Below are 6985 nucleotides of genomic sequence, written 5' to 3' on the forward strand. Positions count from 1 at the left end.
GAAGTGTTCGGTGGCATTTCATACATTAACAATGTCGTGCAACTATCACCTCTGTATACTTCCAGACATTTCGTCACCCCAAAAGGAGGCCCCCACACCCATTAAGCAGTCACTCCCTACTCTTTCCTCTTCTCAGCCTCTGGCAACCACCAATCTGCTTTCTTATTCTGGAAATTTCACATAAATGGAGTCTCCATTATATACAAAAGCTAACTCAAAATGGACCAAAGACCTAAATGTAAGAGGAAAAACCACCTAACATTTTAAGATAGTCATGAGCCAATTAACATTTTAAGCAGGCTTAAGAGAAAGGATGTTTTCTAATGAGCATTTCTTCTCATATTAACAGAAGCAACTGTTACTTTCCCTTCCCATCTTCCTTCGTCAAAAGGCAAAAGACCACTGCTTGGGATCCTCGGTGCCTTGATATTTTTTTCTTATTTGCGGAGTTCCCTCTTGGACCTATGATCTCCACGAATCTTCAGGTCACATTTACTAGCAGATTTCATATTTCTTCTTCTTTTTCTTCTTCCTCTTCTTCTTCTTCTGCTTTTCTTTTTTTTTTTTTTTACAGAGACTACCTTATCCCCAGTGCCATTTATATGCTAGTCAGGTGTTACCCATATAATTTAGCCCTTGTTGAAAGAGTTGTGCGAGGTCTTTTATAAGAATGATCTTTTAAAACACAGAAGAGAAATTTAGAGAGATTGAGTGAAGGCCCATTCTCATCCAGCTGTGAAGTGTCAAAGCCAGTAGCCTAACCAAAGCTGTCCTGTTTCAGAACCTGTGATCTCAATTCTTCTGCTAATTTATTCAAATAGATACCATTCTAACATTCCCAGTCATCATATGCAAAAATAAGGACTTTTCAGAAGAGAAAAGTCAACTAATTAAACACAGAATAAAGTATTCTGTTAAGTAAAATGTGTCAAAACCTGATGGGTTTTCAAGGCTGGTGATCATTATACAATACAATATTGTATAATTACAGTGGAAAAGAGAGAAGTCATACATGCTATGTGCTTACAATTGCAGCAATGAAAAGAATCTTACGTCGAAATAGTATATATACACCCAAACGTTCAGTGGTTGTATTTTACATTGCAATGCAACAGCAGATTCTTACTACTAATCTTAACCTCGCTGTCTTTAATTAGCATGCATTTTATTTGTATGAGGACACAGTTAATAGGAAAATGATTCAGCTATATTATGGAGACCTGTCAAGGGAAGACCAAAACTATTCTTTGTATTTAGCAGACAAGATCTTAAGAGCAAGTTCAGGAGAACGATAGGATGAGAAGCTGGATTGAGAAGGTCAGAAACACACATGAGGTGTCTTTACTTGGAGGCCTAGGTGCAAAATGCTACTTCTAGGAACTTGGCTAATAAGAGAGAAATTAGAGATTAGATGCCAGCTTCATAGGGCAACACATTAGCCCACTGATTATCTGAGGGTAACATTACCCTTAACACTTTGTGAATAGCATGAGTTGTTTACACACAAAACATGTTATTCTACATTGTTCTTGTTTGTGCTAAGTTAATCCAATTTACATTCATATTCCAGTGACTTAGGAAACTGAAATTCAGCAAGAGAAAAAAAAAGCTGTTCAAAGTTATAGAAGGAGTCATTGGCACACCCCCCCACCCCCGACAAGACCTTTTCACCTCTGCACAATGGGGATTTGACTGGAAACCTCTGCAATCCTTCAAATACTTCACATCCAAACATTCAAAGAAAGGGAGGAGGTATTTTTATTGTGGAGATGTAACAGTGGAATGAAAACAGAGAAATGGAGTAAAGAAGTGAAAAAGCAGGAAAGTTACTCACCTCTCCAACACCTGGACCTACTCTCTGGCTCTGAGTGCTGCAGGTTTGGAAAAGCTCCTACAAAAACTTCCTCTTTCTGCCCAAGCTCCGTGATTGGCCCCGAGACGCAATCCTATTGCCGAGAACTTTCTGCATCCGTGATTACTCATAGGTGGAGACCGTTTCCTCATTTTGAGCATCATAGCCCCCTAGATCAGCCATTCTTGACCCTGGCTGCATGTTAAACTCACTTGTTCAAAGCATCATTTCAAAGTATCAGTGCCCAGACATTCTGATTTATAGGTCAGGTGGGGGCTGCTCAGGTATTGGGGTTCTTTAAAGATGCCCAGATGATTGTAATTGCAGCCAAACTTGGGAAACACTGCTTAGAACCTTCAGCTGTGATTAGCTGCCTCTTTCTGTCATTTAAAAAAATCTATCCACATTTTCTTTACGTATAAGTGACACATTAAATACAAGGGGGCCATCAAGAACCAAGTTAATCGGTTTTACGATGACATTAATTTTTGCAGATGTATAAATACGACTTCAAAATTTTGAATTATAAGGTTCTTTTCATATTTTAGAACGAATATATCTATATCTACACCTCTCGCATCTATCTGTTCAAACTTGAAGAGTCTCTAGAACAACACAATATACTATACAATAAAATGAATAAAATAAAATAGCTTAATACAATAAAATAATTTAATACAGAGTCCGGAGAGGAATCATGAAGTGTCAGTAGTTAGAAAATAGTCACGGGGATTTAAAGTACAACACAGGGAACATAGTCAATAATATTGTGATAACTATGTATAGTGCCAAGTAGGGGCTAGACTAATTGGCGGGTCACTTTATAAATTACATAAATGTCTAACCACTATGCTGTACACCAGAAACTAATAAAAATAATATTGAATGTCAACTGTAATTGCAAAAAATGCAAATATAAAAAAATATAAAAATGATTTAATACAATAAGCATGTAATATAAGCCACATATGTAATTTTTATTTATTTTTATTTATTAATTTTTTATTATGGTGATATTGGTTAATGAAATCCAGTAAGTTTCAGGTGTACAATTTAACAGTAAGGTGTACACACACACACACACACACACACACACACACACACACACACACACATTACATTGTGTGTTCACTGCCCATAGTTAGATTTCTTTCTGTCATCACATATTTGACCCCTTTTACCCCATCTACCTGCCCCCCACTCTGGTAATCACTAGTCTATTGTCCGTATCCATAAGTCTATGCTTGTTTGTCCTGTTTGTTTGTTGCTTTTAGGTTTATATCTCACATATAAGTGGTATCATGTGGTTTTCAACTTTTTCTGTCTGGCTTATTTCGCATAGTACGATTATCGCAAGGTCCATCCATGTTGTCACAAATGGCAGTATTTCATCTCTTCTTATGGTTGAGTAATATTCCATTGTATATATGTACCACAGCTTCTGTAATTTTAAATATTCTAATAACCACCTGAAACAAGGAAAAGGAACCAGGTAAAATTAATTTTTACATTAGATTGAATCAACATATCCAAAATATTATATCAACCTTTAGTCAATATAAAATAATTTTTTATTTTTAAAAATACTTTTATTTTATATTTGACTTTTGTCATAATGGCTTCAAAATTTGGTCTGTATTTCACACTTATGACACATTTCAGTTTAGATTAGTCATAGTTCTGGTATTCAGTAGCCACGTGTGGTTAATGTCCATCAGTGGGTTAAGTCTAGAGCTGAAGACAGGAAAGTGACTTCTGACTCTTAAAGAGAGGAAGGTCAGGAGACCCAAAGAATTGGTCTCCTGGCATAGGGTTATTTCTCTGAGACTTTATCTATCTGTCTGTCTGTCTATCTATCTATCTACCTAGCTATCAATCTATCATCTATTATTTATCTATCAACCACCTACCTATCAACTATCTATCTATCTATCTATCTATCTATCTATCTATCATCTATCATATATCATCTCTCAAGAATTTCTTAGTCAGAGGAAGATAAGCCATCAGCCCTCAGACCTGATAATCAGCCCACCAAACCTGCCTTCCAGGTCATAATACTCAGAGATGGACGTTGATCCCTTGAACCTTTCTAGGCTGTGCAAACTTGGTCAAGTTTCCTAACCTCTGTGCTTTAGTTTCCTTATTTGTAAGATGGAGATAACAATAGCACCTGCCTCATAGAATAAGAGTATTTTAAGTGAGTTACTACTTGTAATGGATTTGAACAGTATATGAAAGCAAGAAACTATTATAAATAAATTCTGATTAAAGATAAATATTTTCCCTCAGGTAAGATGAGAGGATGGCAGGGTCCTACTGAAAAAAAAATCAGGCAAACTAAAGAAAAAGAAAGGAGGTAAATTTATTTTTCTTTACTCAGTAATGACTGGCCACCGGGATGATTAGTATATTCTCAATAGAACAAGGAAGACAAGGAATGAATTTGACGCATCCACCCAGATATATATAGAGAGATATATAGAGGTTTATAGAGAGATATATCTCTCTATATATTCAAATTCAATGAATTTGAAAGAAAATAGGTAATGGGTCTGTTTTCAGAGCACTATTTCATAAACTCAGGAATATTCAGCTTCTGAGACATTTTTATTTTATGTTTTCATGTTGGTATTAATATAACGTACCATTTACGTAATAGTTATGTTAGGGTCATCTGGTGGACCACTTTACACCCAAGGACTGGGGAGCAACCTTGGTCTACACTGAGAGTCTGGGAATATGTTTTCCGTTAAAAGAAATTGGTATGTGGCTCACTTGTGAAAATATTTGCTTTTGAGAATAAAAATACTCCTTTCCATACCAGTGTGTGATTTTACAAAGGAAATTGAGATGGTGAGTCTAGTGTTCAAAGTTTATGTTCCTTATGTGGAATTGAAGTGGCAATCCATTGAAAGATACTCTGATGGAGTTTGTGTTGTCAGGCTTTAATTTTCCTGGAAGGAGGGCTCTGATTCTTCCATGAATCCTAAATGTTGTATACGTGAGCATCACTTTTGTGAAGTGGGCATCCCCAATACCTTAAACCCAGAAAAGGAGATATTTGATTTTGTATTCGTGCACACTCTGAGACACTACAGCCCTATTAGTCAATACTATAATACATAGTAATCATGGGACTAAATATTTTAGTTCTTAGAGATATTATTTGTTAGCCATCTGTCCAAAACAAATCTATTTTTCCTGTTATGTAAAATTTCATAGACATGGAAAAGTGAGGCAGCAAATATTTTAAAGTATATTTATTTTTATAGAAATGTTATACCTTCTTGACTCAAGTGTCAGAGGGTAGTTATAAGAACAAAGCAAAACTTCCTCATTTCCTACTATCCAAAAGTGGTCAGTGAATATGCTCTCTTGTACCCTGCTATTTCCCTCTAAAATGATATCCTGAACATTTTCACATTTTTTACTCCTTTTGCTCTCCCTCCTTCTCTCTCTTTCCCCACCCTCTCTCTCTCTCTCTATGTCTATATGAAATATTTATAAACACGAACTATATATAATGTATAGGAACATGAATTATATATATGTAATGCACGTGATCATGGATTATAATATAATTATGTACATAATCAAATGGAAAATTATTCAGTCATTTAAATTATGCACATACTACAAAAATATATGTACTAGATAAAAATAATATATTATATGCATAATATGCTATATCTAATATAATATATAAATATGCACATATACACATATATGCATAGTTATAAATATAACATGTATAATATATAGTATATAAAATATTTTATAAATATATAGATATGCATGATTTAAATGACGGTAGTTTTCCACCTGGTCATGCACATAACTGTCTTTATCATTTCCATGGTCTACTGTTATATAATATTTTTGTGTTTGTGTGTGCCTGTGTGTATGTGCTCTTGTGTATTCTCCATTTAAAGAATACTGAACCGAGACTTCCTGAGAAAACAATTCTATGTTGTGTAACCATCTCTTGAGGTCAAATTCCCAAAATGAGTTTGTTGAGTCAAATGTTACCTGTGTCTTATATTTTGAGATATGTTGCAAACAATTCTTTAGAAATTCTGCACTACTGATGCTTCTGCCAACTTCTTCCTCTGATTCAACCACAGCTGCTGGTCAGCCACTGCGGCCTCTGTGTATGTCTAAAATCTGCTCTTTCCTTCCACGCCCAAGACATGATTTGGGCTCAGACCTGACCTCAGACATGGTTTCTCTCATTAGCCTGCAAATGCACTCCACTTTGAGTCCTGTTTCCACTGTGGTCTCCAGGGAAATGTGTCTCAGACACAGCCCTGGTCTGGCATTGCTCCATTCAACATTCTTCCTTGGTCCCAAACCCCGTCTTCTATACAATTCAGACTTCATGTGACTCTCAGAACTTGTTTGAATCTGGCCTCACTCAACTGATTCCCAATGGTCTTATCTCTTTTCCTGTTTCTCCCCTACTTGGCGCTCAATCCAAGCCGAAGTCTGTGATTCCTGACAGTGTCTTTTTCTCAAAAAGGATGATATGCTTTTAATTTTATTTTTAAAGTAAACATCTGCACCAATGGAAATGGCCTCCTTCTGTGGACATAATTGTCCCCCATCCCTATAAATACCTCTTGCCTTTGTCTCCTGGGTGGAACATTATTTGGGCTTCTGCCTGAACCAGTGCTTCCCGAATAGCTATTCTAATTGATATCAATAAGTGCTTGTTTGCCTCTCACTTCGAAAGGCCTTTTATTTTTAGGTTAACACCCCATTTCTTAGAAAAAGAGAATGAGCTTTGATTACCTCATTTGCTTGGTCCATGACATAATAGATAAGGGAGAACTTGGAAATGGAAATTTGTATCAATGTATAGACCAGCTGTTTTTGTTTGGCCCCTGAGCCTGGGATGGATTTTTACATTTTAAAACTGTTGTCACAAATCAAAAGAAGAATAATATATTGTGACATGTGCAAATGATCTGAACTCCAAATCTCCATGTCCGTAACATTACATTTTGTGGGAACACAGCTATGCTCACGTGCTTGCATGTGTATCTGTGGTGCTTCTGTGCTACAAAGTCAGAGCCGAGTAGTTGTGAAAGGGACCAGAAGTCCACGAAGCCCAAAATATTTATAATCTGG

The sequence above is a fragment of the Pteropus vampyrus genome, unplaced genomic scaffold, assembly GCF_000151845.1.
Source record: "Pteropus vampyrus isolate Shadow unplaced genomic scaffold, Pvam_2.0 Scaffold357, whole genome shotgun sequence".
Taxonomy (NCBI): domain Eukaryota; kingdom Metazoa; phylum Chordata; class Mammalia; order Chiroptera; family Pteropodidae; genus Pteropus; species Pteropus vampyrus.